At 39.7% G+C, this 22,838-nt stretch overlaps 1 pseudogene; it reads left to right on the forward strand.

Moving 5' to 3' along the window:
- The first annotated feature begins 443 nt into the window (after positions 1-443).
- On the forward strand, positions 444-13,021 carry LOC104235974 (ribonuclease MRP protein subunit POP4-like; annotated as a pseudogene).
- Positions 13,022-22,838: the final 9,817 nt, after the last annotated feature.

The raw sequence follows: 22,838 nt of genomic DNA on the forward strand, positions 1-22,838 counted from the left end.
TTGCAAAGTCATTGAAAAATAGCTACTATTTTGCTGCAATAGGGACCGGTCCTGCATAATATACTGGAGATCGATGCACATGTGCATGAACTTCCAGTATATTATGCAGGAACTCCAACATGCGAAAAGTTCTAGCATAATATACTGGAGATTGGAGCACGTGTGTATGAACTTCCAACATATTATACTAGACCGGTATATTATACTGGAACTCCTGCATATGTTGGAACTCCATTATAATATGTTGTAGTTCCAGTATACTTATGATGGAACTTCAATATATTATGCTCCATTATTTTCCGAATTTTGAATAATATTTTCTTTCAAATTTATCTTTACATGAAAAATGATTAAATTTCGATTACTTTTTAAATTGTGGCTATTTTTGAATTTCTTCCTTACATTTAAATTTAACCAAATAGAAAGCTCCAGCAGACGAGGGGGAAACAATGGCGATGGCTGAGGAGCAAAAGAAACGAACAATGGAGGCATTAGAGCGAAGATTTGCTCAAGCCAAAGCTGAGCTTCAGGTACAACAACACAAGAACAAGAAAATTTCAGTTGCTACAACAACAACAACAACAATTGCTGTTGATCAAAACAACATTGGACTTACTTCCCAGGGTATCAATTCAAAGGCAAAGGCAACTTCCTCTGCTATACCATCCAAAAGAGGTTTCATCTTTTTTTACTCCACCTTTCACTGTTTTTCTAAAAATATATTCCTCCTTCTATATTCGTGCTGTCTGTATAGTCACAAATATTTTTTTATGCCTGGCTATCAAATTACTGCAAATTATCTGGACTTTGAAGTCCGAGAGTCAGAATTTCAGCTTTATGGGTTATCAATTTTTATAATAACGATTTCAAGTATAAATAACTGGGTTCTAATATTTTTTTTTTAATGAATTTCTTAACACAAATACACTATTTGAGCAAAAGTTAACCCGTATAGGTGCTCCTGGCCCCTGCTTTGAACCAGTTATACTGTGCGGACTTAGTGGAATTATGTTCAATTTTTTGTTAATCTTCTGTTATCAAAAAAATCTTCTGTTGTTTGTCAAGCAAATTTCAAGTTAAAATTCAGCAGCTAATCTGTTTAGGTTCAATGGAGGGGAGTGATGTTGAGTTGTTTTTTTTCTTTGCCGGGGGGTGGAGCCGGGGTGCTGTAGCTTTAACTTTAACTGTGATGATGCGTGTTTATTTGGGATTATCTAGAAGGTTAGAACTGGTTTCAACCTTTCTTCTTAGTTAAATACTAGTCCTTAGGCTGTTCCAATTCATTTTGGCACTATTTCCATTTGATGAGTCAATCCATTTTCGATTTACTACGACTTTTTCAAAGAATTTCTAAAGTTAGTGGTATATATAATTTATTTAAATGCGGCATGTGTCAAATTAATTTAGCATTAACTTCATCTCGGGTTGTCATTCTGAAAATTTGATGTGTGGACTCTTGTATTTCAAACTCTACATGCATTCGGGACAGAGGACGCATTATACTATCATCTAAGCTTGGAGGAAGCAAAACAGAGCAGGAAAAGTCTGATCTTGGTGTTTTTGTCTAATGCCTTTCGAATTGAGATGTATTCAAAGCTGAGAAAACCCCGTAAGTTGAGACAAACTACACTATATATATATATATATATATATATATATATATATATATATATATATATATTGGTGTCTAGACCAGCTTGCGCTCATCTGAACTATTCCACCAGGTACATGCTACCTCCCACCAGCATAAGTATTTGGTAACTCTGTCCACCAAGTGTTAGGCAGGCTTGAAGAAATCACCTAGTATTTTTTAATTTCTTTTGGGATTTGAACCTTGGCCTTCAAGATTTGCGTCCACTTCATTGACTACTGGGCTACACCTTTTGTCGCAAGTTTATACGAACTACACTCAGGACAAGAACTTGTTTTACATGTCCAATGTTGTGTTTGGGTGTATGGAATTTTATAGGATGAGCTTTGATTACTAAAGAAAATGATTCCCTCATATATACCTAGATGGATGATATGAAGGAAGGAGAAGAAAGAGGAAGAATAATGAGTGTTTCCAGGAAGTTTTGGTTGCAACAGTGAGAATATTGGATTTAAGTTTGATTAAAATCCTCAAGAGCCTTCATAGATCTGGTCGCCAAATTGCCTAAGTTCGTCATGGTTTATCACTTGGCAATCGTAGAGATAATCCGTTTTTCTATTCAACTTATTCATGACCGACCTATTGCACATGCTCCCAGATGTTCCTCGTGCCTACATTAATTGTCTTCAATAGTGGAATCCTACAACAGAACAACTTGACCATGATGTCCCGTTATTTAAAAAGAAGGAAACAAACTTGCAATTACCATGTGTACTTCTTTCTCATTGATTGGAATTGTGTTTTTGAATTCTATACGTGATTGGAATTGGCATTTCAAAAGAAAGTAGTTGTGATTGCATTATAATTCACCGTGTAAAAAATTATTTTATGTTCGGAAGTTATTGTGTAGTTTTTTTAACCTTATAAAGAAAAAGGTAATTTTGTGTAGTTTAATATTTTCTTTGGAAGCCAAACAAAATGAGGGAATTTGGATTTGTTGAATTTTCCGTCTCTTTATTCTCCTTGAATTATCCGTAATTGACTTTTGGCATCCAAAAATAGTGTAACAGTTGGTATTTTCCAGGAATATAAGTTAAATATTTAATGTGATTTCCTCTTGTATCTCATCCAAACATTTTCCTGGCTTCTTTGTAGGCGATTTATCTTTTTCTGGCCATACATCTGCTCAAGGTACAACCTTTCTTCTGTATGCTTCTCTAGCATTGTTATCAGTAGAAAGGTTTATATGAGACCAATCTAGGATACTAAAATTTCATCCTGCAATATAGATGTCGAACTGAATAATCCAGCATACCTTCAGCTCTCTCTTGCAGTAGACGAGAATCTTTTGAAAATAACTACTGAGGTAAGAACACGTGTGAACAAAATAATGTTTCAAGAATGCGCACGATTAATTAATAGCTTCTTTCTTACCGATCCCCTTTGTTTGTTGCAGATTTCTGGTAAAATCATGACTGTTAATGATATTTTGCATGATCTTCTCCAACATGGTGATTCAGCCCAGAAATATATGCAAGGGTCAAAAAATGTGAAAGTTGATAACTGAATTCTTCTTGATAATGCTGTACAAAAAAGCAGTTCTGGAGCTCGTATTCGGGCTTTGCAGAGACCGTCAAAGAGATCTAAAAGACGTATGTCCTTGAAGCAACATAAGAAGTTTGGATCATTTGATTTGCCTCAAGAGTTCCATAAGTGAGTTGCGCTTTTTTTTTTTTCCTGAATAAATTAGTTTTAGCTTGCCTTTCAAAACCTACTGTCCTTCTCAGCAACGAATTATGTGTAAATCCAACTTGCTACAGTATAATGTGTTTATTTTTTTCTTCTGTTTCCCTAGATGAGTCTGACTGTTGAAAGTCGAATGTTGAAGTCTCATGGTGGTTTGTAGATTTAAATTTGGTTTCATTAGTTATTTATTTATTTATTTTAATATGGTAAAAAAAAATTGGTGTAAATAAAACCCAGTAACGTGACCTTTTCATGTGATGATTCTTGATTAAGGGATTAACTGATACACTGAATCTCATGTTGCATATGATATCTGTCCTCTGTCTGCTGTGGTAATTATCTGCAGTTATCCTCGAGGGGAACACGCTGCTAATACTTCTCCCTACTGTTGCTTGCAGTAGATATTGCTTATCTAGAAAGTTAAAGGCTTAAATGGATATCTTACACCCGTGTGGTTCCATTGCATAAAATCCAACTTCCAGATGATCAAATTCAGCTGTCTACTTATTTGACTTTTTATCTATATTGCTCATCTAGGATTCTAGGGACATGCTAGTTGTTGGATGCTTCACCTTGTTCAGCAGTGAAAGATTATACTTTTGCGGGGCTTGTGTACGGTGGTTCACATAGAGCCAAATATTTCTAGATACTCATAGTTGATGATACCTCTTGGTCTTGTACCCTTTCAACTTTTATATGCATCCAGTGTTGGCTTGGCCTTCACTGTTGTTCTTATATTGACTAGTTAAGTTCCCTACTTTGATTTGTTCTTTTATAGGTTAGGTGTTCTTTTTTCCCCCTTTTGCTGTTCTTTTTGCCTTTTATTTCTCTATTGATTTTGAGCAGCAAAATTATTTACTCAGTTTCTGGTGTTGCCCATATCATCTCTTGTTCTGATAACTCTTTTGTGGCTTTTTCTGCAGCTATAACATCTTCAAGCCAATGCACAATAAGTGGAAAGACTATGTAACAAAACTCCTGAAGAATATTGGGTTGACTTTTTGTTTTCTTGCTTCTTTTGAGGATTAGTTTTTTGGAAAAGATGCTTTTCCTCTAGTGATCCAGCTAAACAATTGACTTATATGTCTCTCTCATCTCAGTATTGGCGTTGCAGGAAAAATCAGTTATCACAATGTCTCCTTAATGCAGACTTACATGGTGCACTAATTCTAGGTAAAACTAAGCAATCTCCTCTTTAACTCTTTAAGATAGACCCTTCAAAACTATTTTAAGGAATGCGGTGTTAGTACTCGCTGAATCTGTCCTGTCATTAATGTTTTACAAGGATCTAAGCATTCTCGTGAAGAGCTAAATAACAATAAGAGGTTACCTTTATATAAAGCCTGAAACAGAACTGTAATAGAGAAATTGAATTCACTGTGTTTAACTCTTGCACATTGGCACATGCACACAGAATATAACAACCTTGTTTCTGAAACATTATGTTATTAATTCCGTGCAGTTGTTCAGTGCAAAATAGCTGGCTTAAGTGGTGTACGTGGTATCATGAGTCGTGAGACCGTAGAAAAATTTGGAATAATCACAGAAGACAACAAATTCCAAGGTTTATATCCTGTTCAATTTTGCATTTCGTTGGTAACTAAGCTATATGAACTTATGGAGTAGCAAATATATGTCTTTTGCAGTCCACTTTCAGTAGCCCTAATACCGGATAGAACAAAATTATGACGCTTGCTGCTTCTGTCTTCTCTTTTCTTTAATTTTCTTTTGCTGTCTTGGTTGAGTAATTTTTGCTGGGGTCACTCGCCTTGATAAGCATTGAATTAAACACCAAGTGCCGCAGTTTTTTCAAGTTCTGGTAGTTTTTGTCTCTACTTGTGCCATTCGCATTTTAGCTTTATTAGATTGTATGTCAATTTTGAATTCACAGGAAAATTGCCACCTTAGCGGATTTGCTCTTGTTCTAAAAGAAACATTTTAGGAATAGTTACCCTTCCTGACTCTCTTTCTGGGAATCTTACCTATATACTATTGTCCAACCTTATCCTTATTTAAGCTATCCTTAGTTATTCGGCTTCTCACTAAGCTGTTAGTTGCCACACGTCAATTTTTGCTGTCATTGCAACCTGAAACTTTTGCTTGATACACCTTGTTGGTAAATTATGTATATCCTCCAAAATATTGTTTAGATTAGCTGGTTCTTATTATGTTATAGACAGCTCCAGAGGCTTGCTGACTAAATCTGTAGTTCCGAAACTTATTCTCACATCTTGAAGACTGTCTACTATAAATCAATATGGAGCAGTGACCTTTAATTCATCAGTTACTGAATAAATGAGGCATTTTCAGAGGCTTGCTAATTGAATGAAACTTAGGATCCCCCCCCCCCCTCTCCCCCCCAAAAAAAAAAATTGCAAAATCATTAGAACACTTATTAATGAAGGGGTAAAGTAGGAATGCTATCATTTTGATTCCGCTAATTTATCTTCTCCAAATGCACTTTAGTCTACTCTTTCGAGAGTATATATGTCATCTTGTTGGCATAAAAGGATGAATTCTCAGTGCAAACTGTTAGTTTTTCCAACAATTATGGTGATGTATGGGAGAGGTAAGCAATGATGCAACTCTCCTTAGTGAGATAAGCAATGATGCAATGAGTGGTAGGTGAGATGGGAATATTGCAAATTGATCCTTCTTGGTAGGTGAGATTTGCACTTTTGGTCCCTATCTCAAAACTATAAATACCCCCTTCCATTTCATTGTATAACACACCAAAAAAAAATATATCAAAACTCAAGAAGAAAGAGTTTGAGAGGGAGAGAGATATAGTTCCTTTAGGAATGTTTCCTAACAGGGGAGTGACAAAATAGTGAGTAGAATACTAGTCGGGTATTTTTCGGGAAACACTTTTGTGTGCGCCACTATTTTGGGTAGAGCTCAGGAATTGTTGTACCTCCAAATTATTGGGGAAGTCTCTCTTTGTATGCCTGCTAAATGTTTTAGTGGAAGTTGGTGTCGGATTTGTGGACGTAGCCTAAACGTTTTAGGTGAACCACGTTAAATATTGTGTCATTTATTTTTGGTTTCGTTGATCATTTATTTTATTCCGCTGTGCAGTAGTGTTTAGTGCCACCGGGTCCTAACAAGTGGCATCAGAGCTTTGGTTAGAGTACTATTCATACGTACGGTACTATTCATACGTACGAGTACTATTCATCCATACGGGCACTATTCATATCCACGGTTACTATTCACCGTCGGAATTTTTTTTAGATTGCAGAAGTCTGTCAAATTCTGATCTAAATGGAGGCGAGGACAAGCAAGATGGTCAACCTGAATGGCACAAATTATCACTTATGGAGAAACAAGATGAAGGATCTCCTGTTCGTGACAAAGATGCACCTGCCGGTGTTCAGTTCTCAGAAACCTGAAGATAAGTCAGACGAGGACTGGGAATTTGAGCACAACCAAGTGTGCGGCTACATACGGCAATTTGTTGAAGACAATGTGTACAACCACATTTCTGGTGTGACACATGCAAGGTCGTTATGGGACAAGCTCGAAGAGTTGTATGCCTCTAAAACAGGTAACAACAAATTATTTTACTTGACAAAATTAATGCAAGTAAAATATGTAGAAGGGACAACTGTGGCAGATCACCTTAATGAAATACAAGGGATTGTCGACCAGTTGTCGGGAATGGGCATAAAGTTCGATGACGAGGTACTTGCTCTTATGGTGCTGGCAACACTCCCAGAGTCATGGGAAACCTTGAAGGTTTCAATCACCAATTCTGCACCCAACGGTGTGGTAAACATGGAGACAGTCAAGAGTGGCATTCTGAATGAAGAAATGAGACGCCGATCACAAGGAACATCTTCTTCACAGTCAGAGGTGTTGGCTGTTACGACCAGGGGGAGAAGTCAAAATAAGAGCCAGAGTAACAGAGATAAGAGCAGAGGTAAATCCAACAAATTTGCAAATGTTGAGTGCCATTACTGCAAAAAGAAGGGGCATATCAAAAGATTTTGCCGACAGTTCCAGAATGACCAGAAGAAGAACAAAGGCAAAAAGGTGAAGCCCGAAGAAAGCAGTGATGATGAAACGAACTCCTTTGGTGAGTTCAACGTTGTCTACGATGACGACATTATCAATCTGACAACCCAAGAGATGACCTGGGTGATTGATAGTGGGGCTACCATTCATGCGACGCCACGGAGAGAACTCTTCTCATCTTACACACCTGGAGACTTTGGTCGTGTAAAGATGGGAAATGCCAATTTCTCAACAGTTGTAGGCAAAGGTGATGTTTGCCTAGAGACCATGAATGGGATGAAGCTACTTTTAAGAGATGTCAGGCATGTTCCAGATATGCGCCTGAATCTGATCTCCGTAGACAAGCTCGATGAGGAAGGTTACTGCAATACCTTCCATAATGGCCAATGGAAGCTCACGAAGGGCTCATTGGTGGTGGCGCGGGGCACGAAGCAGTCAAAGTTGTACGTGACCCAGGCGAGCATCTCCCAACAAGTTATAAATGTTGCGGAGAATGATAGCAATATCAAGTTGTGGCATAGACGTCTTGGCCACATGAGTGAGAAGTCAATGGCGCGTTTGGTAAAGAAGAACGCCTTACCAGGTCTAAACCAGATCCAGTTGAAGAAGTGTGCTGACTGTTTAGCTGGGAAACAAAACAGAGTTTCGTTCAAAAGATTCCCTCCTTCCAGAAGGCAAAATGTGTTGGATCTGGTACACTCAGATGTATGTGGACCTTTCAAGAAGTCCCTCGGTGGTGCCCGATATTTCGTGACCTTTATTGATGATCATTCACGAAAGACATGGGTATACACGCTGAAGACCAAGGATCAAGTGTTTCAAGTTTTCAAACAGTTTCTGACCTTGGTGGAAAGAGAGACTGGTAAGAAGTTGAAGTGCATCCGGACAGACAATGGCGGTGAATACCAGGGTCAATTTGATGCTTACTGTAAAGAGCATGGTATTCGACATCAGTTCACACCTCCTAAAACTCCCCAGTTGAATGGCTTGGCTGAGAGGATGAACAGAACTTTGATCGAGAGAACCAGATGTTTACTCTCTCATTCAAAGTTACCAAAGGCTTTCTGGGGTGAAGCTCTAGTTACAGCAGCCTATGTGCTGAACCATTCACCCTGTGTCCCTCTTCAGTACGAGGCTCCAGAAAAGATTTGGTCAGGAAGAGATATCTCTTATGATCAATTACGGGTATTTGGCTGCAAAGCCTATGTCCATGTTCCGAAAGATGAAAGGAGCAAACTTGATGTCAAGACAAGGGAGTGTGTATTCATCGGCTATGGTCAAGACATGCTTGGCTATAAGTTCTATGATCCGGTGCAAAAGAAGCTCGTCAGGAGTCGAGATGTCGTGTTCGTTGAGGACCAAACAATTGAAGACATTGACAAAGTAGAGAAGTCCACTGATGATTCTGCTGAGTTTGAGTTGCCTCCAACAGTGGTGCCGAGACAAGTTGGAGATGATGTTCAGGATAATCAACCTGAAGCCCCTGATCTTCCTAATGAAGATGAACCAGCAGATACTGAAGGTAACGAGGACAATGGTGATGATGATGCAGACGAGGAGGATCAACCTCAACCACCAATCCTCAATAACCCTCCTTATCACACAAGATCTGGAAGAGTTGTGCAACAGTCTACCAGATATTCTCCACATGAGTATGTGTTACTCACTGACGGGGGAGAACCCGACAGCTTTGAAGAAGCTATTGATGATGAACATAAGGAGAAGTGGATAGAAGCCATGCAAGACGAGATGAAATCCTTGCATGAGAACAAGACGTTTGAGCTGGTGAAGTTGCCGAAAGGCAAGAGAGCTTTGAAGAATAAGTGGGTGTTCAAGATGAAGCATGATGAACACAATTCCCTTCCGAGATTCAAAGCAAGATTGGTCGTCAAAGGTTTCAATCAAAGGAAAGGCATTGACTTTGATGAAATATTCTCACCAGTTGTGAAAATGACCTCAATACGCACGGTGCTGGGATTAGCAGCAAGCCTCAACCTGGAGGTTGAGCAGATGGATGTAAAAACCGCCTTCCTACATGGTGATTTGGAAGAGGAGATATACATGGAGCAACCAGACGGTTTCCAGCAAAAGGGGAAAGAGGACTGCGTTTGTAGATTGAGGAAAAGCCTCTATGGCTTAAAACAGGCACCAAGGCAGTGGTACAAGAAGTTCGAGTCGGTGATGGGGCAACACGGCTACAAGAAGACAACTTCAGACCATTGTGTGTTCGCTCAGAAGTTTTCTGACGATGATTTCATCATCCTATTGCTCTATGTGGATGATATGTTGATTGTTGGCCGGAATGTTTCCAGAATTAATAGCTTAAAAGAACAGCTAAGCAAGTTCTTCGCCATGAAAGACTTGGGGCCAGCAAAACAGATCCTTGGGATGAGGATTATGCGAGACCGAGAAGCCAAGAAGTTATGGTTGTCTCAGGAGAAGTACATCGAGAAGGTACTTCAACGGTTCAACATGGAGAAAACTAAAGCAGTTAGCTGTCCTCTTGCTAACCACTTTAGATTGAGCACCAAGCAAAGCCCGTCAACAGATGATGAGAGAAGAAAGATGGAGCGGATTCCATATGCTTCAGCAGTAGGAAGTTTGATGTATGCCATGGTTTGTACACGGCCAGATATCGCTCACGCTGTAGGAGTGGTAAGTAGATTTCTTTCTAATCCAGGTAAGGAACATTGGGATGCTGTTAAGTGGATTCTCAGGTATCTTCGAGGAACCTCCAAACTATGCTTATGTTTTGGAGAAGACAACCCTGTGTTGGTTGGCTATACTGATGCAGATATGGCCGGAGATGTTGATTCTAGAAAATCAACTTCAGGATACTTGATTAACTTTTCAGGGGGAGCTGTGTCATGGCAATCAAAGTTGCAAAAATGTGTTGCATTATCAACTACTGAAGCTGAATTCATCGCAGCAACGGAGGCTTGCAAAGAATTGATATGGATGAAGAAGTTCTTAACTGAACTTGGATTTTCGCAAGACGGTTATCAGTTATTTTGTGATAGTCAAAGTGCTATCCACCTTGCGAAGAATGCCTCATTCCATTCCAGATCCAAACATATTGATGTGAGATATAATTGGATCAGGGATGTGTTGGAGAAGAGGATGTTGCGGCTTGAAAAGATCCATACAGACGAAAATGGATCGGACATGTTGACCAAGACTTTACCGAAAGGGAAGTTTGAGTTCTGTAGAGAAGCTGCAGGGATAGTGGATCCACCATATAGTTGGAAGGGGGAGAATTGTTAGTTTTTCCAACAATTATGGTGATGTATGGGAGAGGTAAGCAATGATGCAACTCTCCTTAGTGAGATAAGCAATGATGCAATGAGTGGTAGGTGAGATGGGAATATTGCAAATTGATCCTTCTTGGTAGGTGAGATTTGCACTTTTGGTCCCTATCTCAAAACTATAAATACCCCCTTCCATTTCATTGTATAACACACCAAAAAAAAATATATCAAAACTCAAGAAGAAAGAGTTTGAGAGGGAGAGAGATATAGTTCCTTTAGGAATGTTTCCTAACAGGGGAGTGACAAAATAGTGAGTAGAATACTAGTCGGGTATTTTTCGGGAAACACTTTTGTGTGCGCCACTATTTTGGGTAGAGCTCAGGAATTGTTGTACCTCCAAATTATTGGGGAAGTCTCTCTTTGTATGCCTGCTAAATGTTTTAGTGGAAGTTGGTGTCGGATTTGTGGACGTAGCCTAAACGTTTTAGGTGAACCACGTTAAATATTGTGTCATTTATTTTTGGTTTCGTTGATCATTTATTTTATTCCGCTGTGCAGTAGTGTTTAGTGCCACCGGGTCCTAACACAAACAACACTCCCTTTTGAGTTTGTTTGTGTCATCTTTTTTGTTGGAAATTCATTTATTAAAAAAATTAGGCAGATGCCCTTCTACATTGTGATTTGCCTGTCATGTAGAGGCAGGTTCCGCAGACTGGTGACTGATTCTGCCTGAAAATTCATCCTATCCCAAGTACACCTAATATTTCCATCCCTATCCATTTGGAGGAGGAAACAAGCTGGTGTGCTTTTCATATTTCTTATGCACATCATGTTTCCTGCCTAAGCATTGACAGAATATTTAGCACGATCACCAACCATGAAAATCGAAAATAGAAAGATAAGAACAGAAAAGCAGTTGATGAGAGGTTCAGTTTTGTTAAGAAAGGAGCCAAAACCAAACTTAAAGTTATCAGATTCTGCAATCGCAAGTGTATATTGTTAAACACTGCAGACTACAGACTTAATTATAAGTACATATATCAGTATGCTGTCCTGTAGCTCTACTTTTCACAAGCAGGTATATAAAAACTCACCAGACGGCAGACGCCACCGGAAAAAGCATATTAGACAAATCAGATATTTTATTTGGAAATCATTTAAGCAGAGAAGCATTTTACATAGATAGAAATTATAGTATTATTCTTGCACCAGCACTCTTGAGGAAACAAAACTGCCAATATTAAATACACTCATAACTACTGAGAGTCTTTGGCAAAGATTAACTAATGTAATCAAAGTTCTATTCCTCATCAAAACAAATGTAATCAAAAAAGAAATTCTCAAAACTAAAAATGTTATTATTACGACTGTCTTGTCCCTTTGCAAGTGAGTTGTTATGTGATTTGTAGTAAGATGAATATATTTGGGGGCAAATCGAGGATAGGTTGCAATAGAAATGATGATGTATGCATGAGGAGTGCAACATGCAGAGAGCTCGAAAATCTTTAACCAAGCTGAGAAAAAACTACTTATCTTTCCCTTTTTGATTTATGCCAAGAGAAGGGGATGGGCCAAGAATGCAGAAGTCCAGTTCTTGTTAATACTTGTTTTTTCACTGCTTTTCTTACCTTATTGTTTATCTGAATTGCAGTTGTGCCAAAAAAGCTTTCTGTATTTATGCTACAAGTGGACTGCTGGAAAGTTACATTGCTCGGAGACAAACTCAGTTCGAGAAGCATGATTACATGATATTGTTGAGACGGATATTTATCATATGGAAAATGTCTTGGCATTGCTTCAGGTGTGAGTGGCTTTATTCATAACTACAACTAATTGTCACGACAAGCTTTGGTTATGATTAAACATCCTTTTGCAATATCATTTTACATGGAAGATTGATTCCAATGGCTGTATTATTGCTTGGGAGATTGCTCGGCCTAGGTTTCATTCTTTTAGCCGGGGTTGATCATGAAAAGAAAGATACTTTGGGCTTGCATTGGGAGAACAGAGGAGGCATCTAAAGGGGTATATAGTTTTCGAAATTTTAATAGAGTGGAAGCATCTTGTTAGGTATTCTTTTTCTCAGTGATAAAAGTGAAGGCAACAACGACAACATACCAGTATAATCCCACATAGTGGGGTCCGGAGAGGATAGTGTGTAGTGTCTACGCAGACCTTACCCTGCCTTATGGAGATAGAGATGTTGTTTCAGGTAGACCCTGTTCAAGGAGCATATCAGTTGCTGCACCAGAAATTCATTAGCAAACTGGGATATCCCTCGGATCATTTAGAGTTGTACGATTAACTTTTATTCTGAAAGAAATATTTATCATATTGATTTTACTGTTCAAATAAAAGACCTACAGTTTTCTCGGAGAAAGCTTCTCTTCTTGCATTCATGCATATTTGGTATAATAAATTATAGAATTGAAACTCTGAATTGTACTTATCATCCTAACTTAAAGGTGAAATTTTTAATGATGCCCAAAACCAATAGGACCAGAGACTCTTTACATGCTTTTAAGGGTGTGTGAGCAAAGTTTCACTTCCCTGCCAAAAGAGAAATTTATACAAGCTTTCTACATATGTGCTAAGAGGAAGGAACATTATAAATTGAGGGTAGAGACAAGGTCAATATTCGTCTGAAGATTCTAAAGTCTTTCTTCTTTCTCACAAAGGTTTGTGTAATTTTTTCTATGTTTGAAAGGTTAATAATTGAAACGTGTTCCAAAGGAAGAGCAACCTCTCTCTCTATATATATATATATAGTGTTGTCAAACTCTCTGTAACAGCCTCGTTTGTTCCTAATATTTTTGGATGTTATAACGAATTGTTGTTATAGAGAACATATATTATAACAAAACATGACATTTGGTTCCGAAAAAACTTGGCTTTTATAGTGAAGTATTGTTATATAAGGATGTTGTTATAGAGAGGTCTGACTGTATCCTTTGATTCCAGAAACGTGTTCTAAAAGGAATCAGAGGAAGGCACTACGTTATTCAGGGGCGGACCTACATTGTGGGTTGAGGGGTCACGGGACCCCGTTAGCTTCGGCAAAAATTCTGTATATATATCTGTACATATATATGGGATCCCTTAAATATTTTAAGCGTGCCCCCAAGCACAAAAAGACTGATGGGGCAAGTGGCTGATTGGGCACTTAAATTCCCTTCTTTGCTGGTGATGCAAGTTTGAAACCCATCTGCAGCCTTTTCTACTCCTTTTAGCTTTTTCCCTCCTTTCTATTTTTATTCTTTGAGTACAATGCAATTTATATTTAATAGCAAATTGCTTTATTTTTTTACTTTTTTTTTAATTCATTTATAATATATAATAATCAACTTAATTAATATTTTAGTTCTTTGAATACAATGTAATTTATATTTAATAGCAAAGTGCTTTATTTTTTACTTTTATCTTCTTTTTTTGAATTCAATTATAGTTTAGTACTAGTACATAATAGTCAACCTAATTAATTTTATTCTTTTCCAAATTCATCCCTTAAAATTGAAATCATCAAATTGCAACTTATCGATCCACAAATGGAAAAATACATATCATTTTGAGATAACCTTCTTCAACAATCTGATTCGGCAATGACAATTAATAGTTTGAGACTCTTTTTCAGTCCTTTTAGTATTACCATACTCTTAATCTTGATTTCTTTAGTAAGTCTTTGATAATTTTAAGTTTGAACGCCTTTTTGATCACGGGACCTTTTTATTTATTTATTAAAAACTAAAATTTTAAAGTATGAAACATGCTTAATCAAACACTTTTTCTTCCCATAGCATCTATTTTGATAAAAGGCATTTATTTATTGAGACTTTTTCTTTTTCTTTAGAATTTTTTTTTTTGTTAATACTTGGATGATAAGTCATCATAATCATTAAGTTTTCAATGAGTTGCACGCCAAATTTTATCGCTAGTGACTAGCATACAGTGGTGCCCCCGTAGTGCTCAAATTCTGGGTCCGCTTCTGACGTTATTAGGTACAAAAGTATAAGTACCAAATTGTTAGGCACCACATCATCTTGACATTTTTCATGTAAACACTAGTGGACTCTCATTTCTTGCTCTTTCAATTGTACAATGCATTTTGCAATCACACTAGTTGAGTGAAAATTAAATAAGTAAAATCAAAGGTTTATATTGAAATTATTTCTCCTTAAAGTTCATAATTTATCTTCAGCCCCTGCTATTTTTTCTTTTGTTGATCTTACGTTAGTTTCTCTCCCGTTCTTGAAAACCAAACGCGGAAAATCCAAGGTTTTATTTTTTCTTCTTCCATTTTCTCTTTGGTCAATTCATTGTGAAACAAACCACTCTTCCACTAGAAGTCTCAGACTCATTGCTACCTAGCTTATGTTATTATATACAACTCTTAAAATTTAAATTATTTTGCATTTTAAAATTTAATTTGATGTTTCCTATGTCGAAGTCAGTTTTCAGGCATTCACATATTTTTGGAGGCTTTTTCACTTTTAGCCCGCACTAGAAATTATTTACATTCGATAGTCGAAAAAGTGAATAAAATTTGAATATATATATATATATATATATATATTTTTCGATTATTATTTTGAGAGCGGCTATACAATGTTATTTTCCCATATTTTTGTGCGCTACAAGCCCACAACTAACATATTAATAAAGGTTTATTCAGTCTTATAATATATGCAAACCAGTTGCAACGCATTGGTTCCATGGTCTAGTGGTCAGGTCATTGGTCTCTGAATCCAGTAACCCGAGTTGAAATCTCGGAGGAACCTTTACCTCTAATTTTTTTATGCGTTTTTCAGTTTGCTCTTTGTAAACAATATAACAAACCTCTAATTATGGAAAGTTCTTTTACTAAATACTTTTATCGGTTACTAGCCCTTGATACCAAATCAGCTTTTCCCTTGGAAGTACTATTGTTCCTTCACAGTTCACCCTTTTGTTTTCTCTTTACTTTACTACTCTCACAATGTAATAATGAAGAAGTTGAAGTGAAAACAGGAGCAAATTAATGCGGAGGAGGGTGTATGCACCATTGCTCCCCACCCTAGGTTATGTATATAAACATTAGTACTAATTTTTCAGATAATGTACCTAAATATATTTGTAGCCACTCATGCTCAAGTGGCTACTGTGGTGCATTAGTATGACTAAGCGCCATTTTGTCCTTCAGGTAAGGGCTTTCACCCCATATAGTTTTTTTTTAATTAATTCTTTTTATAATTAATAAATAAATAAATCTATAATTTTCCATGCCCTTTTTAATTAATATAATGATGCACTCATGTTCTTAAAATTCTAATACGCCTCTATGGAAAAAGTATAAAATAATACGTTACTCACAATTATCTTTATAACTCACCGGTAATCCATTTCTAAAGAGTGAAGTTAGTAACATGAAAAATAAGATATACATATTAAAATATTTTGATAGTGGTAAATAACACTTCAAAAACCTCCTTCTTGGTTATCTATGACGTCTTCCACTTTATAGATTCTCACATGAAAATCATACTTATATCTTTAAGGCTTATTGTGCACTCAGCACTGTATTCGTTACTGCTTGTTTTTTAGGAAAGGCTGATCTTGTAAAAGCCAAAATATATTTTCTTGGGTTTCATTTTTCTAGTCGATATATAGAGCTTTCCACTTGAAAAAAAATGGATTTTAGACCACAAGTTTGTTTGACTCAAAAGATGTTAAACCCTTTTTGAACAAATCAATCAAAGATGAAGGGGTAAATCGTAGCCAAATGTAATTAATTCCAGATCGAAACGTTAATGATAATAAACGCATATGGGACGAAAGAAACATGATTGATCTTATTAAGATTCAACATTGTCTTCCTCATCCATTGATGAAAAAGTAAATTTACATGTGTTCTTTGGGTCATTTCCCCGTTTTCTAAGATACAAGAAAGAGGCTTTTTGCCTCTTTTTTGGGAGAATGGCGAAGCCCCCCTCATTGAGAGCTTTTCTTGGCTATATATAGTTGAGGTCCTTTTACTCGTTGCTTGACTCGACCCTTTCTTGTCACTAATGTATTCTGGTCTTGACTTTAGGTATTGCCCTTTCCGATTTGTCGGATGTCTTAGAGGAGAAAATAGAGTGGGATATATTGACTTTCATCGCCTGGGTACCGAGGCGGGGTATCGGACAACCTAGTCGTGGTGGTCAGATTTTGACCAATACAGTTAGTCCCTCCGTCTGTCGGGGTCGTCCCATGTCGGACTCAGCAGACGGATCATGTTCGTTACGAAGTCGAGGGAAATCTGGCCAACAACTTTATATTCCTTAGTCGCATTCTGTGGGTTTTTGGCGGAGGGGTGGCGCTCTTTTGATCCTTATGAACTGTTGCAGCGGTTTCGGAATCGAGACGTTGGTTGGTATTGAAGCGTTGGTTCGTGGTTACCACCATTATGACACATGTTTTTGGGAGACTGAAACGTTTCTTGCCCTATCAGATTCGAATGGCGACTCTTGGGTTTCGTGCTCGGGGAATTCATGTTTCTTATAAATAAAGGGAACTTGTCATTTGATTGATTCACTTCATCTTTCGCTTGAGAGAGTTCTTCAGATATAGCTTTTTCTGAAATCTCGAATTTCTGCTTACCATTTTACTCACTGAAATCTCTCATCTTTTCTTCTTATTACTTCTTTTTTGAGCGTTTTCTGCTAAAAAAAATAGCTGGTGATTCTTCTCGTGATAACCTTCCTGCCGCTAATCCGGTACCATAGAGTTCTGTTCCGGTCACCGGAGGGGCGGATGCGGCAGACGATGGGGAGATTCCTTCAGTGATTGAGATCTTGCCTCGTTCGGGGGGAGAGGCGACTGACTTCAGCTTTAGCGGCGGAGCGGAGCTGGAACCTGTTCCCTCCATCGTGAGGGAAAGGGGGATTGTAGAGTTGAAAGAAAGGTGTGGGATCCCCAATTACGTCGATATGCGGCCAGTGGAGGGGGACGACATAGTTCACTTCGACCATCCCGGGTATTGCGTGCTCTACGCCTACCCCTTCATTGTAGGGTACACACTTCCTCTTCCTATGTTGGTGGTGGATTTTTGTCGTTTCTACGAAGTGTGCCCCGCCCAGCTTTCGCCTTATTTGTACAAGTTATCCCTCATGCTGCTCAAGTATGCAGAACTCGCCGATCGTGAGGTCACTTTGGACCATATGCTCAACATTTTTGCTCCTCAACTGATTCGCGGTTCGATGATTCATATGCGCCCTCGGTGTTCGAGGAGTCTGGTGGTTAATATGGACGACAGGACCAATCATCGTTTCTACGAGAACTACTTTTATATGCGGACTGAACACATTATGGTGGACCCAACGGGATTCCCTGAGAGATGGAACTTCGCACGTAAGTTTACATCTTTATTTAGTGAAATGTTCGACCATTTTCTGTGAGCACTAAACTGTCTCGCTTTTGCAGCTGAGAGATTGCCCCCGCCGCCTGTCAAAGGGATTCGCGAATGGATGGAGGCCATTCTTCCCCATACAGTGGGAATTCGCACATGTTCGACCTTTCACGATAGGTTCAGACGCAGGCCCCTTACAGGTGAGATGACGCCTTTATCTACCGTTCTCTCTTCTTTTATGTTTATTTAACCTCTTATGCATCGTTCGTCGTTTCCAGGGAGGGTGCAGAGAGAAAGGGCCCCTCAGTTGGCTTTCCGCTAGCCGGCCGCATCTGCTCGCCCTATCGCCGTATCTACTGTACGACCTTCATCGAAGGCTGTTTTCGTTGAATTCGCGACCTTGGTTACTCCAGTGAGGGCCGCTTTCCAGGTCGAGGTCCCGACCAATGTCGTTCGCCCAACGGACGAGTCACCATCTACTGGGGAGGAAGAAGGACCATCGAAGAGATGGGGAGTAGAGTTCGAGACGGTGCCCCCAACAGTAATTCAGTTGAATGACTCTCCTCCGACGGGCTCAGGAGAGGGTGTTATTGCGGCTCTTCCCATAGGGGCGGAGCAAACCGTTGGAGTTGCCGGTGCCGGTGATCAGAAAGTAGAAACTCCTGCCGTTGTTGATGATCAACACTTTGTCACAGTAGAGGGCCCAACCTCTAGGGCCACTGTTGTGATTTCGGACGTGCCTTCGTCTTCTGCAGGGGGGTCGTGCTTCCTCTTCAGTGGCAGAGAGGGGAAAAGACATGGTGATTGATGACTATGAGTCTGAGTGAGACCTGGACCCCGACGATGTCAGGATGTTTGAGGAGGGTCTCACTCATTCGGTGGTTAATGCGGGGGGCTCGGCCCGTACTCTTCAGATCCCTTCCGGCGTTAATCTCCTGGTGGAGGAGGAAGATCTGGTACCACAATTCAGCCTGTTGTGCTCCGAAGCTGAGAACGAGTCCCTTCGGGATGTTCCCGATGCTGACTTGAGGGACAAGGTGGCCATCATGGGCTTAAGGGTATGTTACACTTTGTTTTCGCTTTATGCTTTCGCCATTTTTGAAAGTGCTAATCTAACCCCATTTTTACGTTTTCCAGACGTACATGGTAGAAGTGGAAAGCATTCGCAGGGCTAACATTCGGGCAAGGGTTTTCTTGAATATGCTGGAGAAATACCGACGGTACCATAACAGGTGTCGCGAGATGCTTGATCGGCTGAGGACGGATCCCCGTAATCAAGCTCTTGGTGAGGAGTTGGAGAAAAGTGACTAAGAATTGATGCAGACCATCCGCAGCAAGAGCGAACTCGGGGAGCAACTTCGCATTAAGTACGAGGAGCTTGAGTTGGGTAAGGGGATCACAATGGAGTGTGAGAATTTGCAGGGTAGGTTGAGATCCATGCAGTCAGAGATGGACTAGAACTTGGTCAAGGTCGAGGCGATGAGCATGGAATGGTTGAGAAAACTGACCGCGATAGAGAGCAAAGTTGCTAGATTGGAGAACATTGAGAGCGCCTGGTCTAAGGCTTTGGCTAGGGCGACGGCCCTGGAGAATACCATTCGCGTGCTCCAATCTGAACAGTAGTCGGAGAGAGCGACAACTACCCTCAGGGAAGAGAGGCTCGAGGAGCGCATTGGCGTGATTGATTAGGAGGCGTCGGTTCTGGGGGATCGGGTCGTGGCCCTGGAGGCGGAGAATGAGCGATTAAAGTCTTAGGTTGAGTCATCTTCCGCTGCCGTTCCTCGCCAAATGCATGAGCTCTGGGTTTATGTTAAAGCCCAGCGGGACATATAAAAAAGTTTGTGGGAGGCGGGTACCGTGGCTGAGGCTGCTAATGAAGAAGTGCGAGCGAAAGCTCGGGACGCAGTGACGCCCAAAGCTAATGGGGATGCGGATGATGGTAATGGAGAACCTCTTGGAGACAGTGATGATGGTGACGACTATGATGATGCCGAATGAAGAATGTTGTCCTTTGTTTTTATTTTCGTTTCGTTTGTCGACTGTCGTTCGCTTGTTGTTTTTTTTCTTTGGTTAGCCTGGGCCATATGTAAGCGGCGATAGTCCACACTGTGAATTTGCATAAATAAAAATTCTTTTCTTCGCTATTTGCCTTGTACTTCACTTTTTATTTTAACTGTTCATGGTTTTGGTGCAAGATAGAGGCTCGTCTAACGAGTCCCGATTTTTCTTTTCTTCCGTTGGTTTTCGACCTTTAAGGATATCGTTTCGAACTTGTCGAAATATCGGCCTGTCGTTGTTCGATTGAGGTCGAACTCTTCTTTTTATTTGGCGAAGACACTTGGCCTTATAGGGGTCTATTTCAAACTTATCAAAATAACAGCCTGTAGTCGTTCGATCAAGGTCGAACTCTTCTTTTCTTTTGGCGAACGCCCTTGGCCTTAAATAGTGTTGTTTCGAACTTATCGAAATAACAGCCCATCGTCGTTTGATCGAGGTTGAACTCCTCTTTCCATTTGGCGAAGGCCTTTAGCTTTAAAGAGTGTTATTTCGAACTTATCGAAATAACAACCCATCGTCGTTCGATCGAGGTCGAACTCTTCTTTTCTTTTGGTGAAGACCCTTATCCTTAAAAGGGTGTTATTTCGAACTTATCGAAATAACAACCCGTCGTCGTTCGATCGAGAGCGAACTCTTCTTTTCTTTTGGTGAAGGCCCTTGACCTTAAAGGGTGTTATTTCGAACTTATCGAAATAACGACCTGTCATCGTTCGATCGAGGTTGAACTCCTCTTTTCATTTGGCGAAGGCCCTTAGCCTTAGAGGGTTATTTCGAACTTACCGAAATAATAGTTCGTCATCGTTCAATCGAGGTCGAACTCTTTTTTTCATTTGGTGAAGGCCCTTAGCCTTAGAGTGTTATTTCGAGCTTACCGAAATAACAGCCTGTCGTCATTCGATCAAGGTTGAACTCTTCTTTTCATTTGGCGAAGGCCATTGGCCTTAAAGGGTGTTATTTTGAACTTATCAAAATAACAGCCTATCGTCGTTCGAACGAGGTCGAACTCTTCTTTTCATTTGGCAAAGGCCATTAGCCTTAGAGTGCTATTTAGAAATTATCGAAATAACAACCCGTCGTCGTTTGATAGAGGTCGAACTCTTTTTTTCATTTGGCGAAGGCCCTTGGCCTTAAAGGGTGTTATTTCGAACTTATCGAAATAACAGCCCGTCGTCGTTCAATCGAGGTCGAACGGTTCTTTTCAATTGGCGAAGGCCCTTAGCCTTAGAGTGTTATTTCGAACTTATCGAAATAATAGCCAATCATCGTTCGATCGAGGTCGAGATCTTCTTTTCATTTGGCGAAGACCATTAGCCTTAAAGGGTGTTATTTCGAACTTATCGAAATAACAGCCCGTGGTCGTTCGATCGAGGTCGAACTCTTTTTTTCTTTTGGCGAAGGCCCTTAGCCTTAAAGGGTGTTATTTCGAACTTATCGAAATAACATCCCGTCATCGTTCGATCGAGGTCGAACTCTTCTTTTCTTTTGGCGAAGGCCCTTAGCCTTAAAGGGTGTTATTTCAAACTTATCGAAATAACAGCCCGTCATCGTTCGATCGAGGTCGAACTCTTCTTTTATTTTGGCGAAGGCCCTTGGCTTTAAAGGGTGTTATTTCGAACTTATCGAAATAATGGCCCATCGTCATTCGATCGAGGTCGAACTTCTCTTTTCATTTGGCGAAGGCCTTTAGCCTTAGAGTGTTATTTCGAACTTACCGGAATAACAGCCCGTCGTCGTTCGATCGAGGTCAAACTCTTCTTTTCATTTGGCGAAGGCCCTTAGCCTTATAGTGTTATTTTGAACTTACCGAAATAACAACCATCGTCGTTCGATCGAGGTCGAACATTTCTTTTCATTTGGCGAAGGCCCTTGGCCTTAAAGGGTGTTATTTCAAGCTTATCAAAATAACAACCCGTCATTGTTTGATCGCGGTCAAACTTTTCTTTTCATTTGGCGAAGGCCCTTAGCCTTAGAGTGTTATTTTGAACTTATCGAAATAACAACCCATCGTCTTTCGATCGAGGTCGAACTCTTCTTTTCATTTGGCGAAGGCCCTTGGCCTTAAAGGGTGTTATTTCAAACTTATCGAAATAACAGCCCGTCGCCGTTCGATCGAGGTCGAACTCTTCTTTTATTTTGGCGAAGGCCCTTGGCCTTAAAGGGTGTTATTTCGAACTTATCGAAATAATGGCCCGTCGTCGTTCGATCGAGGTCGAACTTCTCTTTTCATTTGGTGAAGGCTCTTGGCCTTAGAGTGTTATTTCGAACTTATCGAAATAACCGCCCGTCGTCGTTCGATCGAGGTCAAACTCTTCTTTTCATTTGGAGAAGGCCCTTAGCCTTAGAGTGTTATTTTGAACTTACCGAAATAACAGCCCGTTGTCGTTCGATCGCGGTCGAACTCTTCTTTTCATTTGGCGAAGGCCCTTAGCCTTAAAGGGTATTATTTCGAACTTATCGAAATAGTAGCTCGTCGTCGTTCGATCGAGGTCGAACTCTTCTTTTCTTTGGTGAAGGCCCTTAGCCTTAAAGTGTGTTATTTCGAACTTATCGAAATAACGGCCTGTCGTCGTTCGATCGAGGTCGAACTCTTCTTTTCATTTGGCGAAGGCCCTTAGCCTTAGAGTGTTATTTCGAACTTATTGAAATAACAACCCAATATCGTTCGATCGAGGTCGAATTCTTCTTTTCTTTTGGCGAAGGACCTTAGCCTTAGAGTGTTATTTCGAACTTACTGAAATAACAGCCCGTCGTTACTCCCGATTCCTAGAGAGTTGTACATCTTTTGTGGGAGTCCCAGTCTATTTTGTATCGCTTG

This window comes from Nicotiana sylvestris, chromosome 1 (assembly GCF_000393655.2).
Source record: "Nicotiana sylvestris chromosome 1, ASM39365v2, whole genome shotgun sequence".
Taxonomy (NCBI): Eukaryota; Viridiplantae; Streptophyta; class Magnoliopsida; order Solanales; family Solanaceae; genus Nicotiana; species Nicotiana sylvestris.